Consider the following 15,746-nt stretch of genomic DNA (forward strand, 5'->3'; position numbering starts at 1 on the left):
ATCTGGTCAGCAGAATCCGGTTTGGTGATTCCCATCACTATACCGCTGCCAAATCTGAAGAGCCCTGACCCCAAGGTGAGGGTGGGGGGGAGGGTAGCTTTTTATGCCCTTGGGTTAGTTACCAGGAAGCTGGCCAATCAAAGGAGGTTTAGCTTAAGCCTTAGCCCTAGGGAGCAGACCTGCATAATATTCGGCCTGCTAAAGGATTATTGGGTGGCCCACAAAAAATGTGGAGGATGTAAAAGAAAGTAAAGTAATGAGTGTTTTATCTGTGCCTCACTTAACCTGCCTTCCACTAGTCACTATTGTGCCTGTCATGTAACTTGGAGGGTGGGCTGTCACTGTGGTACTCTCTCCAGTTTGTCATGTGACACGTGGTGACCAACCATCATCAGTCTGTCTCTAAAAACCTATCTGCGGCCCAAAGAAGTTTAGCCTATTTTAATTTTGGCCCCTACCTACTGCCAACTTGTGCAGGTCTGCCCTGGAGCAATCCAGTCTCTTACACAGCTTTGTCACCTTTCAGGGAAAAGACTAGGCTAACCCACAGTGTATGCACCTGAGAATGCTGTCAGATGGTGGTGCTATCATAGCACTGCCAAATGGTTCACCATCAGAAGTGTGCAAATGACATTAAAGAAGAGTCATTATCATCTGCTTTGCTGCTGCACCCTAAGGACTGTGGGATCTTTCTGACCTGCAGTTGAACTCTTCCATGTGTTTCCTTACCAATGTGAGCTCCTTGAGAGCAGATATTGTAATGTCCTCGTTACTTGAGGAGGGCTGCCTGGGTCATACTCACCTGCAGTCTTCGGGCGTCCCCGGATAACGAAGGAGTGGAGTTGACAGAGAGATGTAGTTTCAAAAGGTTTACTCAGCCATCAGCTCAAGCGGGCAAGCAACAACCCGCTGGTCCTGCCTTCAGTGTTTTATATCTTTGACTCATGGGAACATACCACAATGTAACAGTGAACAAAGCAACAAGGTTTACATATCTTTACCAGCAGACAACACCAAGAATTTTTCTCATGCGAATACCAATCAAAGTATCAACAAGTCCTTATCAACATTATCCTGACTGTGTCCTTCTCCCGTGCTGTTCCCATAAAACAATATGTACTTCTCGTTCCCGGAATGTTCCCAATACTTGATACATGAACTAGCAATACTTGATACATAAGTTAGCAATACTGGATATATCTTTGTGCTAGAGCTGACTGCGCTTGAGCTAGCAACATTGTTTTATAGTATGAGCTTGCCTAGCGTCAGAGTTTTGCTGACTGGGAAGTGCCAGGTCTGTGGACAGAGAACCGAGCCAGGATATTCTGCTCATGTACTAACACCCAAGAGGGGCCTTCGCCCATCAGTGAAGTCTCACGAACAGCCTGTGGCCCTCAACGTCTTACAGATCCCTAACAAGATATGACATATAAAAAGTTTAAGAGATATAGTTTCTGGGTAATTAATCATTTTATTAATGGTGCTAATTGTTGTTGTTGTTAGTGTATTATTAATAAAAGGATGGTCATTTGGCCGTCTCTCTTAGATCAAAAGACCCCTCATGGAACCTACTCAACACATATGCCCTTGGAAGAGTTGGTGCTCCTGAGGGTGGAAATCAGCTCTGATTGGTTAACAACTAATGAGAGAATAAATATTATAATGAGAAGTGGCCCTATTCTAATGAGGGTCTGGGGTATGTGACTCTGATCACTCAGTTTTAGTCAAAAGAGACTTATCTATATTCATATCACAAAAGAGAGAATCCACATTTTCCCATACCTGTCTGAGAAGACACAATAGGCCAGAATGGAGCAATTCACCGAACTTTACCTTTTGGACAGATCTGAGTTCTCCCTCTCACTATCAGCCTTGTACTTCAAAGGCTACCAGAGTAACCTATAAGGGCTGATTTCTGAATAACAAAGTGGAAAAGGGAAAAAAAAAACCTTGGACTTAATTCAATAATTAGTTATTAAATACAAGAGAGAAATAATGATTTCTCTCACAAGGATGGTCTGACTTTTCTATATATTGTTTCTTCAGCACTTAGCACATGGCAAGTATTTAATATGTGCTTTTTCATTCATTCATTATTCATTCAACAACCCTGCATGGTATCTTCTATTATTTTTCTCTTTTAATAGTTAAAGAATCTGAGGCAGAGCATTTTCAGAAACAAGTACTTGTGGATTTCCATCTAAAATCTAATCCTTCAAATGGAGAGAATCAATCAACTAACAAATATATCATAAGAGCCTTCTCTGTGCCAGGTACTGCAAGGCCTTGGAGGTACAAAGCAAGCCTGAGACAGTCCCTGCCCTTAAGGAGCTCACAATCTATTGGGGAGATATAACATTTCCACAGAGAAGTATCCACAGGCTCTATACCAAAGAAATCTAAAGTGATTTGGGAGATGGGATATTGACAATTGGGGGAATCGAGAAAAGCCTCTTGAAGTTTCAAGAGGCAGAGGTGAAGGAGAGTCTTCCAGGCATGGTTCACAGCCAGTGCCAAGTATGCAAAAGTAAGAGACGGCATGTCTTGGTTAATGCTAAAAATATGTCGGTGGGCCCAGAGGGCTGGGGAACCCATCTACTATCTTCTCACAAAGGGACCCATTTGCTCCGAATCAAGACTCACAATCCAACTTGGTTCAATCCTGGGGCAGTCGGGCCTTCCTGATGCCACACCCAGAACTCTATCCCCTGCACCACTACCACTATCATCAACTAACATTTATATAGCACCTACTATGTGCCAGGTACTTAACAATTATTGTCTCATTTGACCCTCACAACAATCCTGGAGGTAGGTGTTGTTATTATCCTCATTTTACAAATGAGGAAACTGAGGCAAACAGAGGTTGTCGGGGGTTTTTTTAATGATTCACCCACTGTCACACAGCTAGTAAGTTCCTGAGGCCTGTTCTGAACTTAGATCTTTTTAACTACAGGCCCAGCACTTGCTTCATCGCACCACCTAGCTGCCTCTAGAAGGGAAACACTAGAAATGGGCTGCAACCAAAGCTCTAACTCATTTGTCCCTGGGGTGCTGATGCTGGGAGGCAATTAGCCAAAGAGTATAAGGTCTGGTAATAATATATTTTCCTGAAGTCTTTCAAATCAAAGCAAGAGGACTTCAAATTTAAAAAAGGGAGGGAGAGGAAGCTCACATGAATCTTTCAAGGGAGCTAGTTAGTACAATAAGAGCCAGAGAAAGGACCAGTAATCCATAAGAGACAACATCCAAAAAAAGAGGCACAAATTAAACTCATATGGCTTCAGAAGTACACACACCAATGGGAATAGGGCAGCTAATGAACCGGGTGCCCTGGAGACTCTAATGCAAGTAAGGCAATGCTTTCTAGGTATCACTGCTAGGAACCTGGGAAGATGAGACCCACAACTGTGATATACCTCCAAGAACAGAATCGGTAATAAGGGAGTGGGAAACTGGACTGAATTGGGAGGAGGAGGTTACAGCGGCCTTGTAAAATAAGAAGATAGGATCTGGGGAAAATCCAGAAAACAGGGAGAGGAAGCAGGATGGGGTAGGCATGGGGTGAGGATCAGAGGAGGAAGAAGCAGCAGCCACGTTGTTTATTGTGCTAGAGCAGTGATGAAGAGGGTTTGGATTAGCTTGAAGTTTCCTGGAGCCTTTCTCTGTCCAGAGCAGGGCACTGAACACATTTGGGACTTGCTTTAACAGTCATTTTGATCTTCAAAGGGAGGAGGAAGCACCCACAGGGACCATTCATCTGGATCTGATTCACACCAACCATTCCACCGATTCTAGTTCACTTCCCCTTCAAGAAAAGGCTGGATGACCACTTGCTGGTACCACTGTAGAGGGGATTTGGTCAGGCAGGAGTTAGACTACTTGGCCTTGGGGGTCCCTCAAATCTTTAAATCTCTGATCCTATGTCTGACCTTGGTCAGGTACTTTCACATCCATGGCCTCAGTTTCTTCCCCTGTAAAATGCTAAGTCGGACTAGGTAACCTCTGAGCTTCCTTCCAGCTCAAGATTTAGGATGTCCTTGGGCAAGTGACTTCAATCTCTGTGAGCCTCAGTTTCCTGCTCTGTAAAATGATTCCCCTCCCAGAGAGCTGTCCCTTATAATGAAGATTTAAAAAGGAAAGGAAAGGAAAAAAAGGAAGAGGGGGGAAAGTCAGCAAAACTGATCAATATATCAGAAACATCTGAAATTGATGTCTTTTCCCAGACTGTGAATGTCCCACCCCAGCCTCTGCAGAGAAGTAAGAAGGTGCCTTCTCATCCCTCTTCTCTGGCCCCAAGCTTGTTCTTTGTAATTTCATAACATTCATTTTCAACTGTTTCATGGTTGTCCTTTCCATTCACAGTGTGGTAGTCATTGTGTATATTGTTTTGACCACATTTGTTCTTATCCCAGCCTTGGGAATGGTTCTTCTCCCTACTTGATTCAACCCTAATTCAATTCAATAGACTTTTATTAAATTTGTACCATATGGGAGGCCTAGGGCTGGGTCCTGGATATACAAAGACATATGCCACAGGTCTTAATCTCCGCGAACAGAATCTAATGGGGGAAAGACATGTACATGTAACCTGAGTCCCAGGACTCGAGTTACATACACAAGTGAACAAGAACATTGTGAGGATGGATTAAGGCACAGTGTGATGGGAAATATGAGGAGGGTGAGGTAACCTTCATCTAGAGGTGTCAGGTACAGAAAACTTTGCAGAGAAGGTGATGCCTGAGCTAGGCTTTGAATGAAAAGAGTGACACTCTAACAGCTGAAGACAGGGACGGGGAAGTCCATGGAAGGCATGGGGCCTGGCATGAACAATGACACAAAGATGGAGAAACCTAGATGACAAGAGAGGCTGGAGAATATTCCAATTGACCATCCTGATAGGGTGGGGAGCCAGAATGCAGAGGGCTTGAATGCCAGAGTCAGGAGTTTATAGTTTGTTCAGTGAATGAGGGGAAGCCACTTTTAGAAGGGCGACATAATAAATCCAGCTCCTATTTGCAAAGTATTTTCCTCCCCCAAACCCTGTCAGAGGGATAGTACAAGTAAAGTGCTAATATCCCTACTTTCTAAATGAAGAAAATAAGGTTCTCAAAGGTTGAGACACTTATCCATGTCTACACAGCTGGTAGAGAGGTGGGTCTCAAACTCTAGTGTACAACACATTGCCTGATCAGAGTGCTCTACTGGAACGATGTCAGGCAATTGAGGAGAAGATGAACTGGAGAGGAAGAGACTGGATGTAGGGAGACCAGTTCAGAAGCTATTATGGTCATCTGGGTCAGAGATGATAAAGGTCTGGTAGAGAGAAGAAGATGAATGAATGTAAAAGATGTGTAGATAGGCTCAACAAGCCTTGGTAACTGATTAGATATTCAGCAGTGAGGGGGAGGGAAGGGCCAAGGATGACTCCAAGGTGCACAGACCTGCATGACTGGAAGGGTAGAGAAATTTGGAGAGACATGTCTCTCTTGGATGTCTCACTTGGAATACAATGACTTTGCTTCCCCAATGTGACCCCATTTTAGTTTTCTTGGAATAGATACTGGCTTGATTTGCCATTTTCTTTTCCAGCTTGTTTTACTGATGGGGAAACTGAGGGTAAACAAGAAGAAGTGACTTGCCCAAGGTAACACAGCTAGAAAGTGTCTGAGGCTAGATTTGAACTCACTAAGAGCTGTCTTCCTGACTTCAGGCCCAGCACTCTATCCATTGCAGCACCACCTAGCTGCCCTACTTTTCCCAATGTCACAGAAGGTAAAATAGAGGCTCTAGGACGAGAAATGACTGGTCCAAAGTCATTAGGATCATTTGGAAAGGAGATAGGATAGAAATGTAGGTGTCCATATTGACTATCCCAGCAGTGAAAGTCAAGAAGAACGAATTTTATCCACATGGGCGAGTGTGAGTACAAACACACATGGCCCAGCTTCCACATGACCATGAAGTGTTAACTTGGCTATAATGACACTAATTCAGATTTCTACAGCCCTTTGGGGGTTTCCTAAGCACTTTTACCCCAATGCCCCCCATAAGCTAGATGGCATATTATTATCCCCATTTTACAGAAGAGCAGACCCAGCAAGAGGAAGTGATTCACTGCAGGTTATACAACTGATAAATAGCCAGGATTTGTGCTCCACTTGGTCTCTCAGCCTCCAGACCCAGTGCTCTTGTACAATGCTGCCCAGCCTCCTCCAGGCTCCTCCAGGAGCCTGAGTCCTTCTCCACATTCCCAGGTCTAGACCTACTGGCTCTCTTTGGGGAGGACTTTGTCTCTCTTTGACCCCCCTCCCAAGTCCCTTGTCCGTTCAAGCTCTAAGAGGTGGGGACCAATGCCCTGCTAGCCTCACGTGCTGAATTCTTCCACACTTTCTCCCCTCATGACATTTCCTGAGGAAACAGATCAGTTTACCCCACCAGAGCCCAGTATTCTATGGGACCTGGCTGCCTGGGGACAGGGGGTAGTACCTCTTCATTTTCTTGGAGATACTGTTGGATCGTTGTTAACACGATACCCTGATGATTCTGTGCCATATTGCAAAGCTTTAAGATTGAGGCTTTCACCTGATAACATCTCTTCATTCCCAGAGATTTGAGGATCTTGAAACAGATGACTAAAGGGAGAGAGGGAAAGGAAAGGAGACAGTATCTAGAACCATAAAATGACAGTGTGTCATTTTAGGCTGACTTCAGAAAAACCAGGAAAGACTAGTACGGTCTGATGCCGAGTGAAGTGAGCAGAACCAAGAGAACGCTGTACACAACAACAGCCACATTGTGCAATGGCTAATACTGATAAACGTAACCCTTCTCAGAAATACAAGGATCTAAGACATCTCCCGAGGCCTCGTGATGGAAAATGCTATCCACATCCAAAGAAAGAACTATGGAAGTTGAATCGCTATCATTTTTTTCTCTTCTGTTGAGTTTTGTTTCCTCTTTCTGATGGTTCCTCCTATTGGTTTTAATTTTTACTTACAACATCACTAATGTGAAAATATGTTTAATAGGAATGTAAATGTATAGCCTATGTCAGATTGTGTGCTGTCTTGGGGAGGGTGGTAGGGAGGAAGGGGGAGAAAAATTTTAAACTCAAAAGCATATGGAAGTGATTGTTGATAAATCAAAATAAATTAATAAAATAAATTTAAAAAACACAATGCCCTGATGATTCCGTGCCATATTGCAAAGCTTTAAGATTGAGGCTTTCACCTAATAACATCCCTTCATTCCCAGAGATTTAAGGATCTTGAAACAGATGACTAAGGGGAGAGAGGGAAAGGAAAGGAGACAGCATCTAGAACCATAAAATGACAGTGTGTCTCCCAGAATAACCCTCTTCTTTTACAGATAGGGAAGATGAGGCCCAGAGAGCATTAAGTCAGTCAGCAAACATTTAGTAAGCACCTACTGTGTGCCAGGCACTGTGCAAAACACTAGGGATACAAAGAATGGCAGAAGACGGTCCTTGCTGTCAAGGAGCTCCTGGCGGCTCATGGTCACGATATGGCTAATGGCTGAGCTGAGGCCAGGATCCAAGTCTCAGTCCTGGCACACAATATAGGATAACATAGAGAAGTCAAAAGCCTGGAGTTTGAATCCTGCTTCTGCTACCTCTTACCAATGCAGCCTTATATAGATCACTGCCCTAATTCTGTGCCTCAGTTTCTTCCTGTGTAAAATGAAGGGGTTGGACTAGATGGTCCCTTGTAGTTCTAAAATCCTGTGGCCAAAACTATAAAATCATAAAATGTTAGAGCTAGAGAGGACGTCAGAGATTACCCAGTCCAATGTCCTCATTGGACAAGTAGGAAAACTGAGCCCCAGATAGGAGAGATGACCATAGCAAGTGGGCAATAGAGTTAGGACTAGAAGGCAGATCTCCTGTCTAGTGTTCCTCCCATGACCCCTTCCCAGATCCTAGTGGACCTCTCCCCCCTCCCACCTACCCAGACCTATTCTGTGTTCATTGCTGAAGGACTTTGGTCTCAGCCAAAGAATCCCTGCTAGGCTGTTACTGGCCGATACCGGCTTGTGCTCTCCCTGCTCCCAGGGGCTCCCTGCTCCTAGCAGACTCCAAAGGACTGAAAAGTCTTCTCAACCCAGTGGAATGAAGTTCAAATGACAGATGTTTTAGGCACTGCCAAGCTCAGTGGCAAAGGGCCACTTCTGACACCTCTCCATCCCCAAATCACATTACAGAGGTAGCTGCTGACTGCCCATAAGGCTTTGAGGACAAACTTGCTGCAAACTAAGACCAGCCAGTAATGCTCAATTGACATACTGTTACAGAGTTCAAAAGCTCAGGACTCCACATCATGGGTAGAAGGTGGGGAGGGGGACCTCCCTAGCCAGAGAGTAGCTGCTGGGTCACTCCCCAGAGTCTCTACCTGCCTATGACTCTATGATTCTGTCAGCAGAGAGCCCCAGACCTTCCCAAGCACCCATTCACTCTCCATCGGGGGCTCACTCTCACCAGGGTTCCTGGCTTCTTCAGTAAAGACCCCTGTCTTCACCAGCCCTGGTTCTACCCGGGACTGCTTGGCCTTTCGAAAAAAGAACGTCCAATAGTGTCCAAACCCAGAGGTGATAGGGCTAGAGCCCATGAGCACTGCCGTGGGTTCTCCATAATAATGGGGAAGGACCTTGTGTGGCCAGAGCTGGGAAAGCCTACACGTGGTTTTGTTCCCTGTGGACAGGTCTGGCTGGCTGAAGAGGGAGCTTCCAACTTCCAGGTCATTAGCTGTATCAAAGTTCAGCAGGGAGGAGTGTCTAAAGTAAGAGACTGAGGACCTGCAATAATAATAATAATAATAATAATAATAATAATAATAATAATAATAATAATAATAATAATTCACATTTCTATAGCGCTTTAAGGTTTACAAAGCACTTTCCTCCCAATAACCCTGGGAAGTAGGGAGTAGAAGTCCCCATTTTACAGATGGTGAAACTGAGGCGTGGAAAGGTGGTTGTTGTTATAATTATTATTATTATTATTGTTACAACTACTACTACCACCACTGTCTAGCAAGTGTCTGATCAGAAATAGAGGGGTATCAGTCATGTATCAAAAGCAAAGGAAAGGAATAGACAGCCAAGGGCCACATTGGTCCTGGCAGGTTAAAGATTCAGACGACATCCATTGGTTAGAGCCACTGTGGAATACTCTTTGGAGACTCCTAAGACTAGAGCTGGAAAGAAGGGACCCTAGAGGCCCTCAGATCCCAAACTCTCACTTTACATGGGAGGAAACCAAGAACCCCAGAGAAGTGCAGTGACTTGGCCAAGGTCCAGCAGCTTGTGTCTGAGCATAAGACATGGATGGTTTGCCATCTTTACCATTGCAGAGTTAAAGAGTCAAAAAATGTGGCAACCATGAGGACATCTGTCCTTTCCCATGTCCATATATGTCCAGCCCAAGGGCTCCGTATGGCCCTATGCATGGGCAGTCATGGTGATGAGTGGGACTGGGATATGCCATGATGATGGGTAGGACTGCTGGCCAGGGAAAAAAGTGAAGATAGTGAGAAGAGCAGAGGCATGGGTGGTGGGAGGCGGGCAAGGAGGGGTAACCAGAAGAGAGATAAAGATTCTTTGCCTTTGTGGCACTGGGGAGGTGGCATCAAAAGAATGGAGGATTGTAAAGAGACTTCCTGGCCTCAGCTGAGAAGTCCATCACTGTGTACTAGGAGTCATGGAGACCAGCAGGGAGCTGGGGGGTGGGGAGGAGGGAAGAGAAAATGGTGGGAGTATGGAAGAAAGAAAGGGGATGGAGAGGAAGAAGGAGTGAGAGAAGGGAGAGAGAAGGAAAGGAGAGAGATAGAGGGAGAGGAAGCCAAAGAAGGAGAGAGATGGAGGGGGAAGGGGAAAGGACAGAGGGAAATTAAGAGAGAGGAGAAGGGGAAAGGAAGAGGGAGATGGGGAGGAGAGGGAGAGAGAGAGAGAGAGAGAGAGACCACCATCGTCACAACCCATCCCCCTAAAAGTGGAGGCAGGCCAAGCCAAGACTTGAGGAAAGTGGGGTGGGAGCACAAAGGAGCCCTCAGATTCAAGACTGTGACTCAGTATTTATAGGCTTCTTGGGAATGAATGTTTGCTCAAGCTCAGATTTCTGTTTGGTTTCTCTACTTTTAATAAAAATCTTTCTGTGTAATATTGTGACATATAGGCTTACCAGTGGAAAGTAAAGTTTCCAAGGTGGGGGCCAAGAAAGTGAGGAAATTCTTCAAAGTATACCTGGGCCCTGTGTGTCTCTGACACATGGCTTCCATCATCATCCGCATTTCTACATTTTAAGGTTTATAAAGTATTTCCTTTACAACAATGCTGTATCAGATGGTATAGCTATATTCCACAATTTACAGAAAAGGAAACTGAGTCTTAGAGAGGTTAGTAATTATAGTAAAACTAAGAGCTCACATGTCTATTGTACTTTATGGTTTCTAAAATACTTTCCTTAGGGAAGGGAAGAGGGTGAGTGTGTGTGTGTGTGTGCGTGTGTGTGTGTGTGTGTGTGTTTGCAGATAAGGAAACTGAGTTCAGAAAAGGGAATTCATTTGGCCACAGTCACATAACTAATTAGTATATAACTACTCAGATAACTAATTGGGACTCTACCCCAGGTCTCCCGCCTCAGGTCTGCTACACTTTCCACTAAACCTCAGTTACTGTAACAGTAATACCTGTAACAGTCAGATGCCTCCTTGCTTAATAAATGCTCATTGAGTGATACAATATATCTTACTTTTTACTTTACAAAGCACCAATATACACAATCTCATGAGAGCTTCCCAACATTCTTATAAGGTAGGGAGGGCAAGGACTGTGATCCTATTTTGCAGATGGGAAAACCGAGGATTAGAGAGGGGAAGAGACTTGTCCTTGGCTGTGTGGATGGGAAGAGAGGAGTCATGTCTAGGGCCAGGTTCTGCAGGTGGGGGAGGCTCAGGATTATCAACCTAGTGGGCGAGCCTAGGGGCTGCTGCATTCAGGGCTAAGGAGTCCAAATTAAGGTTCAACACACCTGGAGGAACAAGGGGATGTCTAAAACAGTCCCAAACTCAGTAAGAGATTATCCCTCTCCCTTCTTCCCTCTGGAACTTTACTCCATCTTCCACCTCAGCTCCACTAAAAACTTAGCCTCCCTCTACCCCATGGCCAGAATGCTAGGCGCCCCATACCTGCAGTTGGAAAGCCGATCCTAAGCACTCTCTCCAAGGCTTAGCCCTGAACAAAAGAGCTGAATGAACTCCCAGTTCCCCTTTCACCCCTCAAAATGCAAGACAGGCACAAAAGGAAATTTAAAAAGAGAAAAATAAAGAAAAAGGAAAGAAAATGCAACAAGGAAAAACCTTACAAAGAGACCAGAGCAGAAAAAATGAATCAAAATTTGACAACCATAAAAGTAAATGACCATCATTAGGTGAAAGAAAGCCAGCCAAAGAGCCCCAGAAGATGGGGAGAATATTGCCAATGATGACAATTCAACCCCAGGAAATGATTACAGAATGACTGTAAGAAACCTCAGAGCACTTTAGGAACTCTTTGTTGAGTCGTATTGAGGAAATAAAAGAAGGAAGGAATAGGAATGGGGAAAAAAAGATTGAAGTGAAAGTTCTCTATGAAGAATTCACAGACAAGTGAAAGGGAAAGAATGGACTCTTTCAAACAAAAGGTGGCAAGCTTACTAAGACAGAAGGCAATCTGAAAAAGAGATCCGGAGATTTGGATTCCAAACTCAAAAATGAAGATGGAAGAAAGAATCCTCCTTCTGCCCCTCTGTGACTTGGGCTATATGCCCTAAGGAGCTTGCCCAAGGTCATACAGCTAATAGGTGTCCGATCTGGGATTTGAACTCAGCTCCCCCTGACTCCAAGCCCAGACCTCTATCCATTTGTCCATTCTGCCTTTCTAGAGAAAAAAATATATATAAGAGCAAAATCAAAGGACAACAAAATTGGAGGAATGCTTGAGATCTCTACAAATCAAACCAACTGACCTCAAAGACAGACCATGGCAAGATAACTCAAGGAATATTGGTCTCCCAGCAATACAAATGATGAACAAAAATACTGAATAATATACTCCAGGAAATCATCCTAGAAACGGCCTGGGAGTTTTGGAAACAGAGGGCAAAGAATAGATTAGTTGAATCCACAGGATGTTGGCTGAGGACTCTGAGCTCACCTCACCCAGAAATGTAGTTTCCAAAATCCAGAGCTTCAACATTAAAGAAAGAATTTTGCAAGTAAGTAGGAATAGGCTTTTTACAAATGAAGGGGAAAAAGAATCAGTCCAAACCACGCAAGACAATTTGGCAACTGAAATAAATTAGAGATTGGTATATGATACTCCAAAAAAGCAAAGGAAATCAATTTGCACGGCAAAATAATATTTTGTAAGTCATTAGAATATACTATAGCCTAATAAAGCTAAGCTGAACCATAAACGAAAAAAGATGGTTTCAGCTGGTGTGAGGCATTTGAACTTCACCACCCCTTCCATCCCCCAATCAACTTGACTAAATTATACGGAGGTGCCCTTTCTCTTTTATTTATTTTTCTTTTCTTTTTTGGAGGTGCCCGTTCTGACTTTTTTTTTGTTTTTTGTTTTTTATTTTTTGGTGAAGCAGTTGGGGTTACATGACTTGCCCAAGGTCACATACCTAGTAAGTGTCAAGTGTCTGAGGTTGGATTTGAACGCAGGTCCTCCTGATTTCAAGGCCAGAGCTCTATCCACTGCACCACCTAGCTGCCCCAAGGTGCCCTTTCTGACAAAGGTCTATGCCCTGTTTTCATCACAGAAATGGGGCAAATCATCAAAGCTCAGTGTTCTAAGTGACTCTCTATGATGGTCAATTGCAAAGAAGATACCAGCCTGTAACGGCAGAAGGAGCCAGTATAGGTCCCTACATGGTGGTCCTTTGCCTTTTTTGTGTTATACACCCTCCATCTGGCAATCAAGCTGGTGAAGCCTAGGGATTCCTTCTCAGAATCATGTTTTTAAATGCATAAAATAAAATACAGAGGATTACAAAAGAAACCAATCACATTGGAATAATTATCCAAATATTCTTAAAAACAAGGTTAAAAACCCCTGTCTTATCCTGTGTTGAGATCACATAAGGTTCTTTGATAGGTTCTACCATAGAGACAGCCATGTTCTATGACCTTCTATTATTAATGTTCAGGAAATTATAAAACATGGAGATGGATGCTTGCCAAAAGAGCCTGCCGGTGTCATGGAGTATGTCCCACACAGAGTCCAAATGGAAGAGGGGTTCCCTAGAGGTGGTGAGGTTCTCCTCTGCAAAATGAGGGGGTTAGACTAGATGGTTTCTGAGGATCTAGGATCCTATGTATGACCTTGGACAAGTCCCTTCCCCTCTCTTGGCCTCAGTTTCCTTCTCTGTAAAATGAGGGACTTGGATTGGATGGCTTCTGAAATCCCTTGCAGCTTGAAATCTATGAGTCTATGACACCAAGGAGGATGCAGACTTTGAAAAAGGCCATTGGATTGGATGACTAAGAGATCATCCATTTGTAGGCCTTGCCTCTCCTATGTTAGCTCTTCGTAACACTGGGGAGTGTCACAGGTGGGATTTGAAGGCTGGTCTTCCTGACTTCAGGTCTAGTCCTCTATCCTCTATACCAGTGGTGACAAACTCAAATGGAAAGCATGCCTGTAGATGCAGAGTGACTTAGAAAACCACAAATTAACATTATCTATATTCTACTGTATTTTTATTTATTTTGTTAAACATTTCCCGATTATATTTGAATCTCGTTTGGGCCTCACTGGGGAGTTTTGTGGCCATGAGTTTGATACTTTTTACCTACTCATGCTGCTTGATGTTTAGTAAGCCAGAAGTTCTCCCGGGCTTAGAGGAATATGCTCTATCTGAAAGCATTCTGGGGCCTATCATTTGAGACCAAAGACCAAGAGACTATGTCCCTCAAATATCCTTTGATAAATTTGGCTTCAGATTCACAAAAAAGAAAAGAGAGAGGGAGCCAGGGAGAGAAAGAGTCAGAGAGAGAGAGAGAGAGAGAGAGAGAGAGAGACCGAAAGAGAGAGACAGACAGACAGAGAGACAGAGAGAGAGACAGAGAGAGACAGAGATGGGGAGAGAGAGAAGAGAGAGAGAGAGAGAGAGAGAGAGAGAGAGAGAGAGAGAGAGAGAGAGAGAAGAGAGGATAAAGAGAGACAGAGACAGAGAGAGAGAAGAGATGAAACAAAGACAGGGATGGGAAGACAGAGATGGGGAGACAGACAGAACAGACAGAAATATGGGGGGGAGAGATGGAGAAAAGACAGACAGAGAAACAGAGAAACAAGGTCATTGATAACCAGTGATGAAGCAGTTTAAGCAGAGCGGAGAAGGCAGAAACTAGATTTACAAAAGGTTAAGGGAAATAATACATTGTGAGGAAATGGAGGGAATGAGCAGGAATAGCTTTTTCAAAAACTTTAGCAATGGAGAGGACAACTATGAAACAGCTCTGTCCTCAATAATAAATAGAGTTTACATTCAAGGGGGGGAACAGCATGGCCGCCTATAAAGATACACAAGATAAATAAATAAAAGGTACTTGACTCAGGAAGGCATTAGTAGTTAGGGGTGGGGGGGAAGCATCAGTTTCAAGCTGGAAAAGATCTCAAAGGTTAGCAAATCTAACCCCCTCATTTTACAGATGAGGAAACTGAGGCAGAGACAAAATAACTTGGCCTAGGGTCACACAAGCAATAAGTGTCTGAGGTGGGATTTGAACCCAGATCTTCCCGATCCCAAGTCAAGTGCCCTACTGATGATGATACAAAAATCTCTCTCAGGATTACTTAAAGTTTTATGTAGAAGACGGTACTTGTAATCACCAAGACTTCACCTCTCCCCTTCTCTAGAACTTAGCATACATGTCTCCAATATTATAACCAACAGCTGACTTCTCATTTCCAGGATCCAGTTTATCCTCTCTGGTGGTTAGGCCCCTCATTCCACAATATTCAGTAGTCCTTAGCTTCCCCCATCCCCAGGAAAAATCTCAAATTTTTGAGAGGCCCTGGAGCCAGAAGGACATAGGTTCCAAGTCTGTGGTCATCTCTGACCTAAAATGTCTTTGTGCCTCTGGACAAGGTACTTCATTTCTCAGCGCTCCAGATAACACACTAAAAACACCAGACACAGAGGAGATGGCAATCTGCATTGGTAGAGGGATTTTTCTCCCCAGGAGTTCCCTAGGCCAATGAAATCAAAATGTTACCTCCAGAAAACCCCTTGACATTTCTACAGCTCTAAGTCTGCGGTATATTTTACATATATTATCTCACTATATCCACAATAATGCTATTAGATAGGTACTACCGGCAACTGGCATTATTATCTCCATTGTAGAGCTATGGAAACTGAGACTCAGGAAAGTTAAGTGACTTGCCCCTGATCACACACACACACAGGACAGGCATATGAGGAACATAGGGGGTAGCAGAAAGCTGTGCAGGTTCACCAAGTGGGCACCAGCACTCTGCCATAGCCATACCAGCAGCATCCTCCAAAAGGAGGCTGGCATTTGGAAAGTGGACTGAGTCAGCAAATGTCCCCCCTTTGCCCCCTTTCTACAGGAGCACCATCAACACTGAACTGATTCCCAAGCCCAACCTAATCCCCTTCACACACTTCCTGCCCATGGGCCATGGGGCAATATGAATGACTGGAGAGTTGAAAA

At 44.0% G+C, this 15,746-nt stretch overlaps 1 pseudogene; it reads right to left on the bottom strand.

The window, feature by feature from the left end:
- LOC110194754 (maestro heat-like repeat family member 5) overlaps window positions 1-15,746 on the bottom strand; it is a 162,798-nt pseudogene that overhangs the window by 145,146 nt on the left and 1,906 nt on the right.

Source organism: Phascolarctos cinereus, unplaced genomic scaffold (genome assembly GCF_003287225.1).
Source record: "Phascolarctos cinereus isolate Bilbo 61053 unplaced genomic scaffold, phaCin_HiC Scaffold_8;HRSCAF=390, whole genome shotgun sequence".
Lineage (NCBI taxonomy): Eukaryota > Metazoa > Chordata > Mammalia > Diprotodontia > Phascolarctidae > Phascolarctos > Phascolarctos cinereus.